At 35.4% G+C, this 23,663-nt stretch overlaps 1 protein-coding gene and 1 long non-coding RNA gene across 5 annotated transcripts in view; one reads left to right on the forward strand and one right to left on the reverse strand.

Moving 5' to 3' along the window:
• LOC126808841 (protocadherin gamma-B7) overlaps window positions 1-23,663 on the forward strand; it is a 53,797-nt gene that overhangs the window by 14,683 nt on the left and 15,451 nt on the right. For 2 of the 4 annotated variants that reach the window (XM_056098323.1, XM_056098325.1), the window contains exon 1: window positions 21,196-21,344. The exons of 1 other annotated variant lie outside the window; for it this stretch is intronic. The gene's annotated coding sequence lies outside the window, so the exon portion shown is untranslated. Of the gene's footprint in view, window positions 1-3,333; window positions 4,647-21,195; window positions 21,345-23,663 lie in introns of those variants that run through there. One more of the 4 variants, XM_050533867.2, reaches the window with a different exon arrangement.
• LOC130010572 (uncharacterized) lies at window positions 18,101-19,436 on the reverse strand. Its single transcript, XR_008785893.1, has 3 exons — window positions 18,833-19,436; window positions 18,526-18,571; window positions 18,101-18,297 (listed from the first exon to the last, which is right to left on the reverse strand). It is a non-coding gene; the product is annotated as an uncharacterized LOC130010572 (long non-coding RNA).

Consider the following 23,663-nt stretch of genomic DNA (forward strand, 5'->3'; position numbering starts at 1 on the left):
ACGGCAAAGGACATCCGCTTAAAAACCGCCTGGCAGTACGCGTCTCAAAGTATTTTTAGTAACAACAGTTGGCACTGGAAAGACACGCCGCGTGCGCAATAGTGCATCGATATGAAGGCATACAAATTGTTTACGGCTTTTTATATTACGATATTCAATTATTTCTGATTAAATTATTTTTTATATTTGCGCGAGTACTTAATCACTCACGTAAATTTGGTTTTACGCGAGCGTAGCGTGCGCGTGAGTAATTACTCGCGTCTCGTGGCAAGCCCTGGTATATCAGGCCACAATTTTCTTCTGATTTTGACGAAACTTGAAATGTAAGTTTATAACCCAAAGATCTCGGTTCCTTTCAATATTCGGGCATATCGGACTGTAACTCCTTGAATTATGGCCCCTGATTGTACGAAAAATCACATTTTTAGCATGTGGACCCTATAGCCGTCATAATTTTTATGCGATTTAAACAAACGTTTGAATATATCACCTTTACACGCTAAGGATGGTTGAGTTCGCATTTCGTAAAAATAGGACCAAAACTGACAGACAAAATGGCGGCCCCTCGTACTCAAATAGCATAAAGAGGTGACAATTTTCTTCTGATTTTGATGAAACTTGAAATGTAAGTTGATAACCCAAAGATCTTGGTTCCTTTCAATATTTGCGCATATCGGATCGTAACGTCCTGAATTATGGCCCCTGATTGTACGAAAAACCGCTTTTTGTTTAGCTTGTTCTCTATCCATCTCTTGCAAAATGTGGGCGTATCCTGCCTGGCATCCGCTTGTTCTTTTAATGGACGAATAAATTTCTTATTAATCGTTTCCGTTTTTACTCTAATTTCAAATCAGTTATTTTCGGCGAAATACGTCAAAAGTCTCAATCGAATGGCAATCTCTAGCGTCTGGTTTTTCCAGTCTACACCAATAGTATTTATTCCGCATGCTCTCCAGATAAGAATATGTCGTCAGCGTTTTACATGACTCGTGGAATATGTCTAGCTTCGTTCTTCGAGTCCCTTGTTACAAATGGCGCTAAAACGCATTATGGTACACGATTCGTCTATCAATGGTAAAATGTTTTTTTTGTTTTAAATATTAGATATCAGAAGCCTATCTTTTCCCGGTATGATTACAACATCAATATTGATTTAAATTGACAAATAATTCGTGTTTCAATGTCGAAGATTTTGGATGATATTTAAAGTGAAAACGTGTTTTTCTTTATTTACTTAAAATTTCTTTATTTACTAATTTATTCACTTAGTATTTCTTTATTTAGTTACTTAAACATACATTATGCAAGAGCTAAATCTGATTATTGCAAGTCTTAATTTAGGCTTCAGATGTTATAGAAATTATAAATTAGATCTTTATTTAAACAACAAGCCCAAAATCAACTCTGTAGACCTACGGATGGCTCGGCTACAGCTTGGATTTAAATAGGATTTCACTGATTGATTAAATCAAAAATGGCGCCCCATGCGGAGATTATTAACCGTTATGTTGACGTCATCAGTTAGATCGAGTCTAAATGATAGAATGTACGAAGCGAGGCCGCTGTTTAGCGATGCCGCATGTCAGTCAATTTGATTGAAAGTTTGATATATACGGCCTTGATATTATGTTCAGTTGTGGTTAAAATGAGAGTTTGGATGTTGGTATTATACGCTCTTTTGTCACTTGCGTTTACGGAAAAATTATGGAAATTGATAAACATCGCAGCTAACATCACCCCAGTTGAATTGCAGCCCCATTGGATCACTGTAGTGTTTCCTATTTGTCTGCTTAGGGAGTCACGTAGTCACCTTACAGTACAAGAGTACACGCAGGCTAACAAGAAGTCGGCTATAATTATGCCTCATTGATTTGGTCCATTCCTTTCAAACTTTCGCTTCTCATCTATATAATAAAAGTCTTATTTTTAATTTGTAGTAAAAATAAATGTGATACGAATTGAACTGCAACCCCGTCTCAAGCCATTGAAAACGTTACTTGATAATCGAGATTATGTAGGTGGAGTTAACGCCTGTCAATCAAACGATCGACCAAGGTGAAGATATATTTGACTACCATTTCTAGTCAAATATTACAACGATGATAACTTTGTTCAGAATAAAGTAATTTGACTGAAATTTTCAATATATTCTTCTTCCATCGTCTACTTTTGAACTGTTATAGCAAGAATGGCCAACTCTCTATAAAAATCTCCCATAATGTATCTTTAATTAGTAATTAATTTAATTAGTTAGTATTTCTTTATTTACTTGTTTATCCACTTAGTATTTCTTTATTTAATTAGTTAGTATTTCTTTCTTTACTTACTTAATTAGTTTTTCTTTCTTTACTTACTTAATTAGTTTTTCTTTCTTTACTGATTTAGTATATCGTTTTTACTTATATTTAGTTAGTATTTCTTTTTAAAATTATTTATTCACTGAGTATTTCTTTATTTACTTACTTGGAATTTATTTATTTACTTACTTAGTATTTCTTCTTCTTTTTTACTTAGTATTTCTTTCTTTATTTACTTAGTATTTCTTTATTTACTAATTTATTTACTTAGTATTTCTTTACTTACTTAGTATTTCTTTATTTACTTACTTAGTATTTCTTTATTTACTTACTTAGTATTTCTTTATTTACTAATTTATTTACTTATTATTTCTTTACTTACTTAGTATTTCTTTATTTACTTACTTAGTATTTCTTTATTTACTTACTTAGTATTTCTTTATTTATTTACTTAGTGTTTCTTTATTTACTAATTTACTTACTTAGTATTTCTTTATTTATTTACTTACTTACTTAGTATTTCTTTATTTACTTACTTAGTATTTCTTTATTTATTTACTTAGTATGTCTTTATTTACTAATTTACTTACTTAGTATTTCTTTATTTATTTACTTAGTATATCGTTTTTTTACTTACTTAATATTTCTTTTTTACTTAATTAGTATTTCTTTCTATACTTATTTACTTAGTATTTCTTCATTTACTTAGTTATCTACTGAGTATTTTATTCATTATTTACTTATTTATTTACTTAATATTGCTTCACTTATTTATTTACTTACTATTTCTTTCTTTATTTACTTACTATTTCTTTATTTACTAATTTGAGTTAAATCATCAGGTCTATCATTGAGTCAAGTGGCGCTGTTTCGATTTCCCGCTTGTACGTACCAATGTTGAAGGAGACCTCTACGCGCTAGCGAACTATTGAAATTACATTGAACCATATGCTCTCTCTCTCTCTCTCTCTCTCTCTCTGTGTTTATTATTTCTTTAATTATATGTATTTATATATTTGTCTTTATATAATTACAGGAGATCACTATGCCCATGGTAGACTGTATTAATGATAATATACAACGAGTTTATAACTGTATATACTATTTATTACTATTAATTAAGAGATATATTGGGTATATAGCGTCAATGTGGGGTTTAAGCCGTTAACGTGTTCAAATTATTAAATTTAGCGGTAAATGTGGGACTTTGGCCTTAATCGATATATACTTACACTATCTATATATAGTCTCTAATACCAAAAACGCCCCACTTGACACTGCCCAGTTTGCATAATATTTAATAATTTGAATAGGTTAACAGTTTAAGGCCCACATTGATGCCATATGCCCAAAAAGACACTGATATGATACTATATAGGTTGTCTGTCCTTTGATAACAAAGGGTTTAGTGCCTATATAACATGCCCAGAATGCAACTTTTGCAGACATTCTTTGTCGGATTTCACAAGGCGAATTGGGCCTGCGCCACAGGCGAATAATGCTTCGTCGGCGACCTCCACTCCCACGGATGTGGCAACAAATTAACCAGCATGACTCCACGGATGTTTTAGGCCATCAAATTTAAGCTCTTAGCATCATGCTAGAATTTAATAATTTGAACAGGTTAACGACTTAAACCCCACATATGCCCAACAGAGTTTTAAAGTCACTGATATGGATCACCCGTCCTTTGATTACATAGATTTGAAACTTTAATGCCCATATAACATGTCCAGTCGAAGCGGTTTCTGGTTTCTTCCTAATACAAAAGACTCCTATAAGCGAGAGGATTATTGAAATAAAATTGCACCATGTTAGTCCTGAAATGACCTAATTGGTGTCAGATTGGACATTAAACCCTATTTCTCTCTCTCAACCCCGGTTGTACGTGACAAGGAGTAGGGTCGCCTGTCCAACCTCGTGGGTTTTCTCTGGGTCCTCCGGTTTCCTCTCACTGCTAAAGACCCCTACGCGCAAGCGAATTATTGAAGTAAAATTAAATCATATGTTAGTCCCGAAATGACCTAGTTTGTGTCGAGTAGACATTAAACCCCATCTCCCTCTCTTTCCCCCCCTCTCTCTCTCTCTCTCTCTCTCTCTCTCACACACATACATATACACTGCAAATGCAATTTCGGATACATGCAAATAGGGAGTCAATTTATAGACAATTGTATTTACATTATTTGCGAACAATTGCTTTCAAGTTGCCAGAGGTTGTGTCTGTATGAAATTATTCTTGCATATTTTATATGTGCGTATAACAAAAAAACAGTTCTTGTTTGCAAAAGGTTCTTTATTTGCTGATACATTATGTAAGATTTAGAAAAAGAGATAATGCAAAATGAATATATTGAACATTTCATTCAAATGAAATTAGCCCTTGAAGGTTTGAAAAGATGTGTGCCCTGGTTGTTTGACGCGGAGCCTCACTTCTCCATTTTTATACGTCCACATTCATAATGTGAACGTATTATGCCGTCGCCCCTGTCTGTGTGTGTGTGTGTGTGTATGTATGTATGTGTGTGTGTGTGTGTGTGTGTGTGTGTGTGTGTGTGTGTCTGTGGTTCGCCTACAGGGCGCAATTCTTCATGGATTTTCTTCAAACTTGGTATACTTATTCCTTATACCCCAAGGAAGATCCCTATTGTTTTTGGTGCATGCCCGACCCCCCGGGGCAGAGCCACGCCCATTTCTAGTATTTGTTTGTTTGTCGTCTACAGGCCACATTTCTTAACTAATAATCTTGAAACTTTGCATACACATTCTTTGTACCCTAAGGAACATCCCTATCGTTTGGGGTGCATGCCCAACCCCCAGGGGCAGAGCCACGCCCATTTTCTTTTCGTGTGTCTTTGTGTCGCCTACAGGGCGCAATTCTTACTGGATTTTCTTCAAACTTGGTATACTTATTCCTTATACCCCAAGGAAGATCCCTATTGTTTTTGGTGCATGCCCGACCCCCAGGGGCAGAGCCACGCCCATTTCTAGTATTTGTTTGTTTGTCGTCTACAGGCCACATTTCTTAACTTATAATCTTGCATACACATTCTTTGTACCCTAAGGAACATCCCTATCGTTTGGGGTACATGCCCAACCCCCAGGGGCAGAGCCACGCCCATTTCCCATTTTCTTTTCGTGTGTCTTTGTGTCGCCTACAGGGCGCAATTCTTACTGGATTTTCTTCAAACTTGGTATACTTATTCCTTATACCCCAAGGAAGATCCCTATTGTTTTTGGTGCATGCCCGACCCCCAGGGGCAGAGCCACGCCCATTTTTGTATTTGTTTGTCGTCTACAGGCCATATTTCTTAACATATCATCTTGAAACTATGCATACTTATTCCTTATATTTATTTATTTGTTTGTCATCTACAGACCGCATTTCTTAACGTATCATCTTGAAACTATGCATACTTATTCTTTGTACCCTAAGGAACATCCCTATCGTTTGGGGTGCATGCCCGACCCTCAGGGGCAGAGCCACGCCCATTTTCTTTTCTTTTTATGTCTGTGTGTCGCCTATAGGCCACAATTCTTAATCAATCGTCTTGAAATTTTTTCATATGAATTGCTTTATTTTTTTACCCCCCAGGGGCAGAGCCACGCCCATTTTCTTTTCTTTTTATGTCTGTGTGTCACCTACAGGCCACAATTCTTAATCAATCGTCTTGAAAAATTTTCATATGAATTGCTTATACCTAACGATGATCCCTATTGTTTTTGGTGCATGCCCAACCGCCAGGGGCATAGCCACGCCCATCCCTTATATTTATTTATTTGTTTGTCATCTACAGATCGCATTTCTTATCGTATCACCTTGAAACTTAGCATACATATTCCTTCTATCCTAAGGAACATCCCTATTATTTGTGGTGAATACCCAACCCCCAGGGGCAGAGCTACGCCCATTTTCTTATTTTATGTCTGTGTGTCACTTGCAGACCGCATTTCTTAATCGATCATCTTGAAAACTTTTTTATACTTATTCCTTATAGCCTAAGGCTACTTTTTTATACTTATTCCTTAATCCTAAGGCTGACCTCTATTATTATTTTTGGTGCATGCTCGACCCCTTGGGACAGAGCCACGCCTAATGTTTGTGTGTCTTGTGTTTTGCCTACAGGCCGCAATTCTTAACAGATCCTACCTATTCGAAACGTCATGCTTTTAGAATAAAGACATCGATTGATTTAAAATATAAATTTAATGTGAATGAAATGTTAAACTGATAGCAGTCCTACAACCCAGTTTTATTTCACAGACCCTCAGTGCAAACTGGACCATATCAAACAAAACAGGAATGTGGACGTATATTGCTGCGTTAGCGATGCTCTTGTTAAATTAAATCATTAATCTATACGTAAAATCTGATCCATCTGATGGCATCAAGACCTGGCCCCAAGCATTCTCAGACTTAAGTTGAGAATTACTCAAAATTGTTCTCCTTATTTTAACTAAAATATAGACCTTTATAAAACTTTTGTTGTCTTAATGTATCAAATACCTCAAAAAGAAACTATGTGCAAAGTTTTGTGTTTCTGGATCAAAGATATTTCTCATGAACAGTGATTGAAAGTTGAGTAAATTCTCAACTTAAGCCTGAGAATGCTTTGTGAACTAGGGGCCTGATTATGGTCTTGTCATGTTAACAAATTCTTACATAATACTTGTTTAAATGACCTTAAAATAATTGAAGCATTCCTTTCAATATATTATGCATTCTTGTTCTCAGCATTGCCACAGTCCTGTTTGGGAAAAAGGGTAGATTTTTCTCAATAATTACTCCAGGGACCATACGCTTTTGTTTGATGTAGGTATGAAAATGTTTCCTAAATAAATCCACTTCCTTCGTGGACCATCTCTTTCTCCTGATTTTTAGCTTGACATCACAAACCTGCACAAAAAAGATTTTATAACATTAGACCGACAGATTTACCTACAAGATTTTTTTCTAGTGCTTTCAAAATCTTACACATGACTGCTACATGACCCAATACAAAATTGGCCAATAAACAAGATTTTCTAATATTATGATGTCCATGAATAGATAATATTTGTGCCTTTATTAAAGATACATTATGGGAGATTAGATAACGAGTTGGCAGTTCTCGCTATAATAGTTAAAAACTAGATAATGTGAAGGCAATTTGCTGAAAATTTCAGTCAAATTGATCCACTATGAACCGAAAAATAAGCGATCGAAAGTTCCGCATAGCCTCGGTCATCATTACTAAAGTCGGTACGACAAAAATCATAGTCTCGATTATCCATTTAATCGTCAAATCGAGAAGGAAAGTTATGCAGCAAATCGGATCATAATCCAACAAATATCGCAGGCTAGCGTTGACATCGAGAGTTGATTATGGTCTTGATACCTTAATTAATGTCTGATTAATAGTTTATATAACATTTCAGGCCTAAAGACAGACCTACAATAGACAGATTTAGCTCTTGCATAATGTATTTTTAACTAACTCCATGAAAAGGTGAAAGGCTGCCAATCTGTCAATTTAGGTACCATGGTGCTCAACACTACGGAACTACGCCACTACTTATTATTTTATAAAAGAGAACTGCACAATAAATAAATTGATTAGACATCTGACCTAAAAAAAATGTGCAATATACATAAAAGAAAAACGGCAACTAACCATCGTCAGATTCAGGATCACTAAAAATGAAATGAAATGAAATGGGGTTTAACGTCCTACTGTTCTGCGCCGAACTGGGCTAATGAAGACGGGCATACGCCATACAGTGTGCTATGAGGGAAATTTTGCCCAGACAGCGGCAAATGAGTCGACTGGCGTAGTTTCGATTCCCCTGTTGTACGTGACAAGGAGTAGGGTAGCTTGTCCAGCCTCGTGGGTTTTCTCCGGGTCCCCCGGTTTCCTCCAACTGCTAAAGACCCCTACGCGCAAGTGAATTATTGAAATAAAATTGAACCATGTGTTAGTCCCGAAATGACCTAGTTTGTGTCGAGTGGACGTTAAACCCAATCTCTCTCTCTCTCTCTGATCGCGACAGTCATTACGGTTAATGGGAGACAACTGAAATAAACTGAACCACTGCATTAATTATGTGACATGTATTTTAATAGAAACTAAAGATAAAATCCAAATTTTATTAAATACTTCAATTTTGATTGGCTAAGCACTAAAATCAACCTAATATTATTCAATCAAATTACTAAAATTTGGATTTTATCTTAGTTAAAATTTCGTTAAACAGGCCCTAGGCTTTCCCGATATTGCAGAACACTCGGTACACCGGGAAAAAATTCATTGCACTTATTGTGAACATCGCTTTGGAGAAAAATTAAAAATATGGATAATCCGAAATAAAAGTTGCATATATATTTATAAACTGTCAATACATATCGGATTCGGGTAACAATGTATTTAAATTGGAATTTAAGTTTTATTGGGAATGAAATGAAACGAAATCTGGTTTGGATGATACTTAACAAATACTGAATGACACCTATATACTTTTAAAGATAACAATGCACACCGAATGAATTACGCTTCGATGACGTATATGGCGTCACGTGATTAGGTGTGTTTCTCTTAAACATAAATGCGGAAGGTAATAATTTGGTAGAAGATTGGTTGCTTGAGGTTTTAATTAGGAATTAAACTGTTTCAGCTAATTAACACCGTGAGTATAAAGAGAGTATATTATAGTTATCCACTAGTTATCACAGTGATTGTTAGTGTAGGCCTTTTAGACAGTGGATTAATACTGATCAATCTGAAACAGAAAGTAGTGTAACGTTTCCTTGAAGGGATAACCACGTTTGGGGTATGGGGAGCTTGGTATCTCTGCCACCAGTGATCAATTCCTGGCTGATCACGAGCCACCGGTAAACGGCAGGGGCGGATCTAGGAATTTTAAACGGGGGGGGGGCGCAAAATGCGGGCGCGGGCACTGACCGCGGAGACGGGGCAGGCCGCTGAGAGGGGGATGGAGAGGGGGGCCCAAGAAAATTAACCGTCATTTCCTTGCATCTGTAGCCGTTCCAACAGCTATTTGGCTGATATTTTCCTCTAAGTAAACGTTCGGAAATCGTTGAAAAAGAGCCTTAAAGTCGAGCAAAAAAGCAAGTTGAACATGCGACTCAAAAATTGTCAAGGCGAGCGAGGCATTATGATGGGAAAAAAGACGAATCTATTCCCTAGCCACTTCACTATTTAAGCCTTGTAACATATACTGTTCTGTCCACACATGAAAGAATGCTACATCAATTTGCACTCATGTGCGTCGGTGATGGGTATGAGTGTATATACCGCCGATTCCACAAGATGCTATCATTGATGTCGGTCTATAGTCATTCTATATAGGATTAGGGCAACGTCAGCTAAACAAGAATTCGTTTGAAAGTGGAAGCATTAATTAGACCAGACTGGTCGATGGTTTGAGTCATTTGGGATCCCTGCAACGGGTTGGGAACGGATATATTTGGGTCTGAGAAAAGACATTTATAGTAGTAAAAAAGGGCACTGTCAAAAATTAGGCGCGCGCCCCCCTTGGATCCGCCTCTGAACGGAACTTCGGAAGGTTGTGTAACGACCTAAAAAGTGGTCAGTAACGGTGCTTTGCTAAAATTAAGATAAGCTTCACCGTAGGAATAAGACAGACTCGTTCAGTTTTCAAATCTTTATGTAACAAAAACTTTCAATATATATATATATATATCAGTATTTACAGCTTCAATGTGTTTATTTCTGTTAACTGTCCTTTTTCGGGTGAACATCGTTCACCGTACTCTAAAAGTGTCTTTACTTTTTGGGCGAATAGCATTCGCCGTACTGGTTCTTGAATCTGCAAGTGTCTTTACTTTTTCTGGCGGACAGCATTCGCCGTACTTATTCTTGAATCTGCAACTTGTCTTTTTCGGACAATCCTAGATTGCCGTACTCTCTGAAACAACGAGTAAAAACCTCTTTCGTGATAGGAGGTTCTATGACATCGGAACGTAGCTTGCCAATGTCAGTGATTTGATCGCTGTTTATTGGCCGCAGTCCCAATGGCTAGCCTACCGTGCAAATACCAGCCAGCATAATGTATCTATAAGAGACATTTATTCCTTCTGGCTGTTCACAAATATTGCATTTAAAAATTCAAATCATAAGAACATAAACACGACTAATAAACAGTATCATATTGATTATAACAGTATAATGTATATATTGGTTACACTATATATGACAAAACATCGATCTTCTATTTCTATGTAAATATTGTATCACCTCACTGGTTTGCACGAATAAAATTAATAGGCAGACCTTTTGTGCTCCTGAACGCTGTCAACCCCACGGATGTGGCAACAAATTAACCAGCATGACTCCACGGATGTTTTAGGCCATCAAATTTAAGCTCTTAGCATCATGCTAGAATTTAATAATTTGAACAGGTTAACGACTTAAACCCCACATATGCCCAAAAGAGTTTTAAAGTTACTGATATGGATCACCCGTCCTTTGATTACATAGATTTGAAACTTTAATGCCCATATAACATGTCCAGTCGAAGCGGTTTCTGGTTTCTTCCTAATACAAAAGACTCCTATAAGCGAGAGGATTATTGAAATAAAATTGCACCATGTTAGTCCTGAAATGACCTAATTGGTGTCAGATTGGACATTAAACCCTATTTCTCTCTCTCAACCCCGGTTGTACGTGACAAGGAGAAGGATCGCCTGTCCAACCTCGTGGGTTTTCTCTGGGTCCTCCGGTTTCCTCTCACTGCTAAAGACCCCTACGCGCAAGCGAATTATTGAAGTAAAATTAAATCATATGTTAGTCCCGAAATGACCTAGTTTGTGTCGAGTAGACATTAAACCCCATCTCCCTCTCTTTCCCCCCCCCCCTCTCCCTCTCCCTCTCTCTCTCTCACACACATACATATACACTGCAAATGCAATTTCGGATACATGCAAATAGGGAGTCAACTTATAGACAATTGTATTTAAATTATTTGCGAACAATTGCTTTCAAGTTGCCAGAGGTTGTGTCTGTATGAAATTATTCTTGCATATTTTATATGTGCGTATAACAAAAAGGTTCTTTATTTGCTGATACATTATGTAAGATTTAGAAAAAGAGATAATGCAAAATGAATATATTGAACATTTCATTCAAATGAAATTAGCCCTTGAAGGTTTGAAAAGATGTGTGCCCTGGTTGTTTGACGCGGAGCCTCACTTCTCCATTTTTAAATTAAATCATTAATCTATACGTAAAATCTGATCCATCTGATGGCGTCAAGACCTGGCCCCTAGTTCACAAAGTTCACAAAGCATTCTCAGACTTATGTTGAGAATAACTCAGAATTGTTCTCCTTATTTTAACTAAAATATAGACCTTTATAAAACTTTTGTTGTCTTAACGTATCAAATACCTAAAAAAGAAACTATGTGCAAAGTTTTGTGTTTCTGGATCAAAGATATTTCTCATAAACAGTGATTGAAAGTTGAGTAAATTCTCAACTTAAGCCTGAGAATGCTTTGTGAACTAGGGGCCTGATTATGGTCTTGTCATGTTAACAAATTCTTACATAATACTTGTTTAAATGACCTTAAAATAATTGAAGCATTCCTTTCAATATATTATGCATTCTTGTTCTCAGCATTGCCACGGTCCTGTTTGGGAAAAAGGGTAGATTTTTCTCAATAATTACTCCAGGGACCATACGCTTTTGTTTGATGTAGGTATGAAAATGTTTCCTACACTGAAAAAAAAACTTGTGTTGAAACAACACAAACTTGTGTTGTTTTCAACACAAGTAAGGTGTCTCTATTTAACAACACAAACTTGTGTTGAAACAACACAAAACTTGTGTTAAATGTTGAAACAACACAAAACTTGTGTTAAAATTTATCAAACAACACAAACTTGTGTTGAAACTTGTGTGAAAATCTACACAATACTTGTGTTGAAATTTTTGAAACTTGTGTTGAAATTTTTGAAACTTGTGTTGAAATTTCTGAAACTTGTGTTAAAATTTCTGAAACTTGTGTGGTTTCATACAAACTTGTGTATAACCATCCACAAAAACTTGTGTTGTGTTTTTCCCCAATTTATATACAGTATAGCAACCTTTTTATGCAGGACCCATCTCTTTGCTCTGTTAGACCTGTACAGTTTGATAAAAGAAGGAAACAAAATTTGTTTTTGTTTTTGTAAGATCATTATTTATTCATAAAATCATAGGAAAAAGTAAATTAATACATCAAAACTAAATAGATATTTGAAATGTTAACAGAAAAACAGAGAATTCTAATACTAATTATATTGTGTTATATATAATGACCCACACACACACATACACACACACACCCCACTTTACCCATCACAAAATATAACATAGCTATTTAAATTGTTCTTAACCCCACACACTTTACCTATCGCAAAATATAAAATAGCTATATAAATTATTCTTTACCCCAAAACAAGAACTGAGAATATAAAGATATGTACACAGTATCCCTACCCCATACTCCAAAATATATAATTCAAATAATATCTAAATTTAATAACATCCAAACCAAGCACTAAGATTAATTATGCACTAAATTGAAACAATTTCAAAAACTGAAAAGTGCTACAAAATCACACTACAAGTGATTTGTGAGACATATAGAAATAACTAATATACACAGAAAACTAACAAAAGAAAAATGCACTATTTTGCAGAATCACTCTAAGAACACAGAAAAGTAGGATACTAAACCGTATTTCATTTCATAAGCAAGGGAAAGTCACCTTTATGTAGGTCAAGGTTTTTTGTAATTCTGGGTGTATTTGATCTACATTTGGTTTCTAGTAATGCCTATTAAATACTTTATGATTTCTGACCAAATTCTAAGTGATTTATATGCCACTTTACTTGCTATATTATACATACATTTCTGAAGAGAATTAAAATCTAATTGTGTTTTGGAAGAAAATTTAACATTAATAACAAAAAATAAATATTTAAAAATTGGGTCAAATGCATTCTTTCCCAGAAGTATAAAATAAATTGATGCTTGGGTTTTCTTGTTGTTATCATACAGCAAATACTCTTTCAATGGTGTTCCAGCCTAAAAAATAAAAAGTAGGAGATAAGAATACTTTCTATGGTTCACAACGTTTAAATAAACAATTTATTTTGCCACATCGAGACCGAGTCTCTATTTAGTTTTAACTTTGCGTAACGCTTATTGTGTCTTGTCCAGTTACAGACCCAGGCAGATTATTATGCTCAAATCAAATGAGTTAGAAGTCAGAAAAAAGTCTTGAGATTTGGGACTGAAGTCTCATAATAGGTCAACTATTCACCCTTTTATACATGTATTGTCTGCAAATCCAGATTCCCTACTACATCATGGCAGCACATATTTACTTGGCAATGTCTAATTATTTTTGGACCCATTCTTATTTTATTTCCATTGACAATAAATTGGATATTACCCTTTAAAATCTACTGAAATCTATTTGAAAGTAAAATACTGTCCATCAGATATGACTGTCAAAATTGTAATCAGCGCGCATGTTTTTTTAGGCTAAAAGTCTAACCATAAAACTTAGTGTCCATACATAATAAATATTTTATTCCATTAATCAATTCCATTCCGCCATTGGTTTGTCTTAAACTCGTCATTTGTGTTCATGGGCATCAGGGTCGAGATGGCAACGTTATATGTTTTATTCGTCTAATTTACTATAAAACATCATTCGGTTTGCCTCACGGGTTAACGGCATATTAATAGCTTTATTCACTGAGATGGTTCCTTTACTTATAGTTTATTTTTCGAATTGCTTTTTGTATTTATTTAAATGGAAATATTTAGCACCTTCTTGTTAAACCGTTGAAAGATTTAAAGTTTGGATTAATGTTAAGAGAGTGTGGGTCAAAGATGCCGCTGGCAGAGTGTGTATAGGGTGTTAAAGTTTAAAAGTTATTCCCTACAAGGTGGTTCTACGGTTCTTAACATAGAATTCAGCTGTGAAATAACACAGTTTCTTTCATTATGTGTACAACAATAAAACTAGTTCAATTGCAAATTGTCTAAACCACGGTGATGTGATGTATGCATCTAAATGTTTCGACGACCCACCAATCAGTAGTTGCATGATGATTAAATTTATCGGACATGGAATGTGGAAATGCTTTGGAACTTTCAACTGTAACACGTTGCAATAATTACTCAATATAAGCCAAAAGGATCCGCCTTGTTCATTTATAGTCCGGCCCTGCCTTCAGTATTAAAATATAAAATTGAACACAAAGTATATTTAGTAATCCGTATTGTAGTAATGGCAATCACGGCTTGTGTTTTTTTGTTTTGTTTTTTGTTATTTGTTTTTTTTGCAAAATATAAAATAATTACGATGTCGTTTAACACTCACAATAACATATTTGGTTACCGGCCATTCAGCCATTCAGGTCGTACATGTGTCAAGTATACAGTCATATATACAAACGCCTAACTATAGAAGCCTACCATTCTTAATTTCTACTTTTCGCCCTCCAAAACACGAAAGTCGAAAAGTAGCAGTTACGACAAAATGTGAGGCGACAGCAACGCTATACAAGCCAAAATCGACTCGAAAATAGGAAATCAAGAAATAATACACTGCGATAATAGCGCCCCTCGTTTTTTTTCCTAATTTCTTATTTTCGACTTGCATTTTGGCTTGTATACCGTCTTGTTGACTTTCGACTTAGTCATATTTTTGTATTTATTGATGTCAGTAAGATGTTACTATGGAGAACGTAAATTTCAGATTATACATTCCAGACTTCGTAATTGTAAAAGTGCTCTAAACTTCCATAGATTTTTAATGCATATTTCACATAACCCGACATGCAGTTGTGGTCATACTCAAGAAGACAGCGACCATTATTTTCTGCACTGCCCAAATTATTCGTTTCAGCGTATCTCAACATTAAATACCCTCCCATTTAAATCCATAAATACAAAAGCGTTCCTATATGGCGATACCAACGAAAGTAACCCGTTCAACAAAGTGAGTTTTAGTAAAGTTCACAAGTATTTAAAACTAAACAAGCGCTTTGAATAGATAAGGTAATTGTCAGGCGACGATGATTGGTGTTAAATAGTGATGATGATGATGACCATGAAGATGATTTATTTATATATTTATTTATATACTAGAAGAATGCCCGGCTTCGCTCGGGGGTCATAACTCCGAAACCGAAAGTGGTAGACTAACGCCACCTGACCTATGTTACTCCCCGGTCCGAGCTACCCCTATACCCCAAATTTCAGACTCGGAAATGACAACGTGAATGATGGATCAGTCGAACGACAGAGTGAATGACAGGAGTTTTCCAGTCGAATAATAAAGATAATGGCAACTCTGGTCATAGCATATCTGTTTATAATATATTTCATATAAATGTTTATACACGTATTTGAAAAATACATTTAGGTCTACGTGTAATGTTGAATGTATAAATTCGGAAATGTTTTGATCTCTTGAACTGTATTATTTAAAATACACGATTAACGTATCAAATTGTAAATAGTGAATCAAGCCAAGACATGTATTAAATGTTTTATTGAATTGGAATAAAAACTGAAAACAGATTAACACCCTGTGTGAGATATTTCATTCAAATATTGTGAAAGGGTTGGTAATAAAATTAAAATTGTCATTGTGTCATTTTAATAACATTGAATCGTCCTATTCTGTTACGTAGTCGTCTCAACATATTGTTGTCATGGGTTACTTCTGCTAAACAACTCAATAGAAACGAGTAAAGTATTATAAACGAAATTATGTCTAAAGAGTTCTTCATGACATGTATTGACTGTAAGACACAAAGCGTACAGGATCTAAGTGTGATGTTAAAGGTCAACACGCAAATATTGAAATTGGGTATGTTCGTGGATTGACTTATAGAATGTTGTTAATATTTCCATTTAAATAAATACAAAAAGCAATTCGAAAAATAAACTATAAGTAAAGGAACCATCTCAGTGAATAAAGCTATTAATATGCCGTTAACCCGTGAGGCAAACCGAATGATGTTTTATAGTAAATTAGACGAATAAGACATATAACGTTGCCATCTCGACCCTGATGCCCATGAACACAAATGACGAGTTTAAGACAAACCAATTGCGGAATGGAATTGATTAATGCAATATATATTTTATTATGTATTGACAATACTTTTCTGGTTAGATTTTAGCCTAAACACGACATGTGTGTTGGTGACAATTTTGGCAGTCATATCTGAATGACTCAAAAACTGTTTATATTTCTTTAACTTTTGGTATACCTAAATTCGGGCTATTATTTATGGTAGAAAGATATAATAAAATGACCTAAAGCTTTAAAACATATTTTTAAATATGTTGAGGCACCCTAAATTGAATTTGAAGCACCAGGGATAAATAAATAAAAATAGCTATAATGCATGATTTTATTGTAACTAGTGAACTGATAAATATTGTACAATTTATCTAAAGAGTACATTTATGAAAACGTGGTACTTTTCTGATATCTAGTTAAATTAACACTTACCCAGATTTTGGCATAAGCATGACTTAAAATGATCACGGCTAAAATACTTCCGTGCGAATCAAGAATTCTTTATGTAAGAATTGAGCTTTATAAGACCGTAAATGCACCACACATTATGTCTCCATAAGATGGTAGCTATAATCTTTCAATCCAATCCCCTAATTAAGTATACCCCCACCCAATCATAAAAAAATAATAACATAGCAAAACGGTGTTTAATTCTGATCATCTAAATTATCAAATGATATTCGCCGAAGTAGTAACTGAGAAGGGCGTGTTTTAAGATATACATAATGTATCTTACTATTTTTCGCTTATATAATTTGATTTTCAAATACAAACCATTAATGATTATCTTAGCATTAAAACAATCAACCATTTGTGGTTATATTGAAATCTGTAAAAGACGCATTCTTTTTGAATATATTTTTAAAAAATAATAAATGGAAAAAAACATATTATTAACGCTTTTTCAACAAGCAATTGTTATACTCTTAGTGATTTGTAGAGCGTCAAATCACAATGTTATTGTACTGTTTTAAATTGTAGATTTTATTCATTCATGTAAAACATTTATTACAATTTTATAATAAAATGTATAAAACACTGAGTTCGAGATTCAAATCACAAATCCATCCAAGCTAGGATACTGCAAATCCGAATATTTTTGTTTATAAAATATTTACTTTCCATTCAATAAATATTCCAGTCATCTAGTTTTGGATTTGGGGAAATTCATTCTCCTTTTCCCATATATACAGATTGCCGTATTATTTAATAATCAAACCAAACAGCATGTAATCAAAGAACGCTTGTATCCGCCATATGTAATATTGTCACGTGACATTGTTATGTTTTGTTTCGCTCGGGAAGCGTTTATTATACATAAAAGAACTCCAGTGTAGTAAGCCATAACTATGAACAATATCATGTCCCAAATAAATAATCTAATTTGTAGATCTGCAATTGGTCACATGATGGTCCGAACATTATTTGTATGGCTCTATTTGTTGACAGCAAATACCGCTAATAATTATCTTGGATAAAATACCTCGTTTAGTAAACGAGGCAATTTTACCCAGCCTCGTTCTGAACAAAATACCTCGTTCCAAAAAACAGGGCAATTTAAAAAAAAAACACGTTTTGGAACTCCAGAGAAACGAGGTATTTTTTTTACCTCGTTACAGCGAGGCAAAATCGGGGCAAAAATTTTGACACGTTTTTGCCTCGTTTGGACAAATGCCGAACGAGGCATTCTGAGGTTTATAGTGATACACCACTACGGGTTCTTCGTCGCAGAAGACACTAACGTCGGCATCGTCTGAGATGGAGGACTCCATAACCGGAACTGGCACATCGTATCGGGTTTCGGCTGTAAACGATTCTTCTACTTCCATAGGTTCAGTTGTTGGGACCTCCATAACTTCTTCTTGTTGTTCGTCCATATCTTCCGTCTGCTTATTAGATTTAAAGTTGTTTTTTTAAACATAAATTAGATTACAATTCAACTAACACAAAAGTGTAAAAAGATTTTTTTCTAGTCTGTGCCCGCGTTTATGTCTACTCTTGACAAAATCGTTATAATATAAAAAAAATCATGAAACAAGAATCAAAATGGCCGCCAATCGGGTCTCCAACGCCAATCCAACCTCCCAAGATATAATTTCAAAACAGATTCTTACCTGCTGGTTCAAGTCGAACCGTTTCTGCTTTAATCATAATGTGATTCTGTAATGTAAGTATTTGAACAACATCGTAGCGCCGAACAACTAATGTTAATTAAGCATGATTTCAGAAAAATTGAACAGATTTGATAATAACATGCCGAATTTTTTTTCCTGACCGCGCCATATTATAAACATGAACTTCCGGTTTAAATTGTTGGGGGTTTTTTTTTAAGGAAACGAAATACTAATATTATACAGAGAAACAATATCGATGCTAAATTACATACATGGTATTATTTTTTATATATAAATATTCACAAACCTGCGGTCTTGTATTCTATGTGACCATTAGCTTACATTTGTCAAACATATCACTGCTCCAAAATCATTTCAGCACGTTGTTAAATGTTAAATTAATTGTGTGAAATCACTTCATTTAATGTCCGCTTCCACCGAGATGATATCGCAGACAAAATGTAGTCTATAGTACGTTGATTTTATCAACCAATCACAGTCAATAACAGTTTTACTTATTTTCTTGTCAACGCATTTGGAGTCAATTGTTAAAATCACACCGGGCATGAGCGCTCAACAGGCCTTTGATCTACCAGTTTATTGGGCCCAACTTTATTTTAACTACAGACATCTTAACACCAATTAGCATTCAAGTCTGTCTGGCTATATTGTCTGAGTAAAAAATACCTTTCTCTTACTTGTGGACCCCCGGATTAAGACTTTGTATGGAGTTCAAATTTAAAAAAAAAAATATTTGTTGACGGTACACATTACTTGTGTTAATTATATGGAAAAAACACAAGATTTGTGTTAATGCATTAAAAAGAACACAAGTTTGTGTTAATGCAATGCAAAACAACACATAACTTGTGTAGAATAATTTTCACACAAGTACTTGTGTTGAGATCCAACACAAGTTTTTTTTCAGTGAAAATAAATCCACTTCCTTGGTGGACCATCCCTTTTTCCTGATTTTTAGCTTGACATCACAAACCTGCACAAAAAAGATTTTATAACATTAGACCGACATATTTACCTACAAGATTTACCTAAGGTAGAGGCTTTTATGGGACTTTAACCCAAAATTAAGCAGTTTTATTCTCCAAAATATTATCGGGATTGGCCCTTTAAACTTTAAAATTGAAAATCGTGTTCATTTTCCATAATTAGTTTGTTCTATCTACCTCTAAGAACATTATTAATGGCGAATCATATAATGCATCGAGACAAGCAGTTAAAAATGTTTTTACTTAAAGATACATTAATAGTTAAAAACTAGATAATGTAAAGGGAATTTACTGAAAATTTCAGTCAAATTGATCCACTATGAACCGAGAAATAAGCGATCGAAAGTTCCGCATAGCCTCGGTCATCATTACTAAAGTCGGTACGACAAAAATCATAGTCTCGATTATCCATTTAATCGTCAAATCGAGAAGGAAAGTTATGCAGCAAATCGGATCATAATCCAACAAATATCGCAGGCTAGCGTTGACATCGAGAGTTGATTATGGTCTTGATACCTTAATTAATGTCTGATTAATAGTTTATATAACATTTCAGGCCTAAAGACAGACCTACAATAGACAGATTTAGCTCTTGCATAATGTATTTTTAACTAACTCCATGAAAAGGTGAAAGGCTGCCAATCTGTCAATTTAGGTACCATGGTGCTCAACACTACGGAACTACGCCACTACTTATTATTTTATAAAAGAGAACTGCACAATAAATAAATTGATTAGACATCTGACCTAAAAAAAATGTGCAATATACATAAAAGAAAAACGGCAACTAACCATCGTCAGATTTAGGATCACTAAAAATGAAATGAAATGGAATGGGTTTAACGTCCTACTGTTCTGCGCCGAACTGGGCTAATGAAGACGGGCATACGCCATACAGTGTGCTATGAGGGAAATTTTGCCCAGACAGCGGCAAATGAGTCGACTGGCGTAGTTTCGATTCCCCGGTTGTACGTGACAAGGAGTAGGGTAGCTTGTCCAGCCTCGTGGGTTTTCTCCGGGTCACCCGGTTTCCTCCCACTGCTAAAGACCCCTACGCGCAAGTGAATTATTGAAATAAAATTGAACCATGTGTTAGTCCCGAAATGACCTAGTTTGTGTCGAGTGGACGTTAAACCCAATCTCTCTCTCTCTCTCTCTCTCTCTCTTTGATCGCGACAGTCATTACGGTTAATGGGAGACAACTGAAATAAACTGAACCACTGCATTAATTATGTGACATGTATTTTAATAGAAACTAAAGATAAAATCCAAATTTTATTAGATACTTCAATTTTGATTGGCTAAGCACTAAAATCAACCTAATATTATTCAATCAAATTACTAAAATTTGGATTTTATCTTAGTTAAAATTTCGTTAAACAGGCCCTAGGCTTTCCCGATATTGCATAACACTCGGTACACCGGGAAAAAATTCATTGCACTTATTGTGAATATCGCTTTGGGGAAAAATTAAAAATATGGATAATCCGAAATAAAAGTTGCATATATATTTATAAACTGTCAATACATATCGGATTCGGGTAACAATGTATTTAAATTGGAATTTAAGTTTTATTGGGAATGAAATGAAACGAAATCTGGTTTGGATGATACTTAACAAATACTGAATGACACCTATATACTTTTAAAGATAACAATGCACACCGAATGAATTACGCTTCGATGACGTATATGGCGTCACGTGATGAGGTGTGTCTCTCTTAAACATAAATGCGGAAGGTAATAATTTGGTAGAAGATTGGTTGCTTGAGGTTTTAATTAGGAATTAAACTGTTTCAGCTAATTAACACCGTGAGTATAAAGAGAGTATATTATAGTTATCCACTAGTTATCACAGTGATTGTTAGTGTAGGCCTTTTAGACAGTGGATTAATACTGATCAATCTGAAACAGAAAGTAGTGTAACGTTTCCTTGAAGGGATAACCACGTTTGGGGTATGGGGAGCTTGGTATCTCTGCCACCAGTGATCGATTCCTCGCTGATCACGAGCCACCGGTAAACGGCAGGGGCGGATCTAGGAATTTTAAAAAGGGGGGGGGGCGCCCCAAAATGCGGGCACTGACCGCGGAGACGGGGCAGGCCGCTGAGAGGGGGATGGAGAGGGGGGCCCAAGAAAATTAACCGTCATTTCCTTGCATCTGTAGCCGTTCCAACAGCTATTTGGCTGATATTTTCCTCTAAGTAAACGTTCGGAAATCGTTGAAAAAGAGCCTTAAAATCGAGCAAAAAAGCAAGTTGAACATGCGACTCAAAAATTGTCAAGGCGAGCGAGGCATTATGATGGGAAAAAAGACGAATCTATTCCCTAGCCACTTCACTATTTAAGCCTTGTAACATATACTGTTCTGTCCACACATGAAAGAATGCTACATCAATTTGCACTCATGCGCGTCGGTGATGGGTATGAGTGTATATACCGCCGATTCCACAAGATGCTATCATTGATGTCGGTCTATAGTCATTCTATAGGATTAGGGCAACGTCAGCTAAACAAGAATTCGTTTGAAAGTGGAAGCATTAATTAGACCAGACTTGTCGATGGTTTGAGTCATTTGGGATCCCTGCAACGGGTTGGGAACGGATATATTTGGGTCTGAGAAAAGACACTTATAGTAGTAAAAAAGGGCACTGTCAAAAATTAGGCGCGCGCCCCCCTTGGATCCGCCTCTGAACGGAACTTCGGAAGGTTGTGTAACGACCTAAAAAGTGGTCAGTAACGGTGCTTTGCTAAAATTAAGATAAGCTTCACCGTAGGAATAAGACAGACTCGTTCAGTTTTCAAACCTTTATGTAACAAAAACTTTTAATATATATATATATATATATATCAGTATTTACAGCTTCAATGTGTTTATTTCTGTTAACTGTCCTTTTTCGGGTGAACATCGTTCACCGTACTCTAAAAGTGTCTTTACTTTTTGGGCGAATAGCATTCGCCATACTGGTTCTTGAATCTGCAAGTGTCTTTACTTTTTCTGGCGGACAGCATTCGCCGTACTTATTCTTGAATCTGCAACTTGTCTTTTTCGGACAATCCTAGATTGCCGTACTCTCTGAAACAACGAGTAAAAACCTCTTTCGTGATAGGAGGTTCTATGACATCGGAACGTAGCTTGCCAATGTCAGTGATTTGATCGCTGTTTATTGGCCGCAGTCCCAATGGCTGGCCTGCCGTGCAAATACCAGCCAGCATAATGTATCTATAAGAGACATTTATTCCTACTGGCGGTTCACAAATATTGCATTTAAAAATTCAAATCATAAGAACATAAACACGACTAATAAACAGTATCATATTGATTATAACAGTATAATGTATATATTGGTTACACTATATATGACAAAACATCGATCTTCTATTTCTATGTAAATATTGTATCACCTCACTGGTTTGCACGAATAAAATTAATAGTCAGACCTTTTGTGCTCCTGAACGCCGTCACATGTGTAAATATAAAATAGATATTTGAGTAACGTCCTTGTTGAATAAGTAGGTCAATAATAATAAAGCCGATGTGTTAAATTGTATACGCCATGTGAAAAGGACATTTGAAAAGTCAATAAACAATTACAAATACTAGACGATCAAGGGCTGTTCTGAAATATGTAGCAGAAGCGAATTTGCGTCACACGTTGGATTTGGGGAGTTTTTCCGTGTATTTTCCACATCTAGCCAGCGACTGCATAGCACTGCATGGTGCTACACATCAACAATAATTCAATTCATTATTTATACATTTGGATTATGACGTGACTTTTAAATTTTTTAATAAACAGAAGCCTTTTATGAAGGGTGTTTCACGTTTCACCGGTGTCCTCTTATCAAGATAAATTTAGAAATATCAGATAAATTTATACATACAATGGTCCCGTGATGCATAGGCGTACGACCTCGATTAAAATTTAACTGCCGCAAACTTGTTTTCCTTCTATTCCAGCGCGTGAATAGAGCCAATTCAATGTGGTCTAATATAGCCTACCTTAGGTGAGTCAACTGGCGTGGTTTCGAATCCCCGGTTGTACGTGACAAGGAGTAGGGTCGTCTGTCCAACCTCGTGGGTTTTCTCCGTGTCCTCCAGTTTCCTCCCACTGCTAAAGACCCCTACGCG

This window comes from Patella vulgata, chromosome 1 (genome assembly GCF_932274485.2).
Source record: "Patella vulgata chromosome 1, xgPatVulg1.2, whole genome shotgun sequence".
Taxonomy (NCBI): domain Eukaryota; kingdom Metazoa; phylum Mollusca; class Gastropoda; family Patellidae; genus Patella; species Patella vulgata.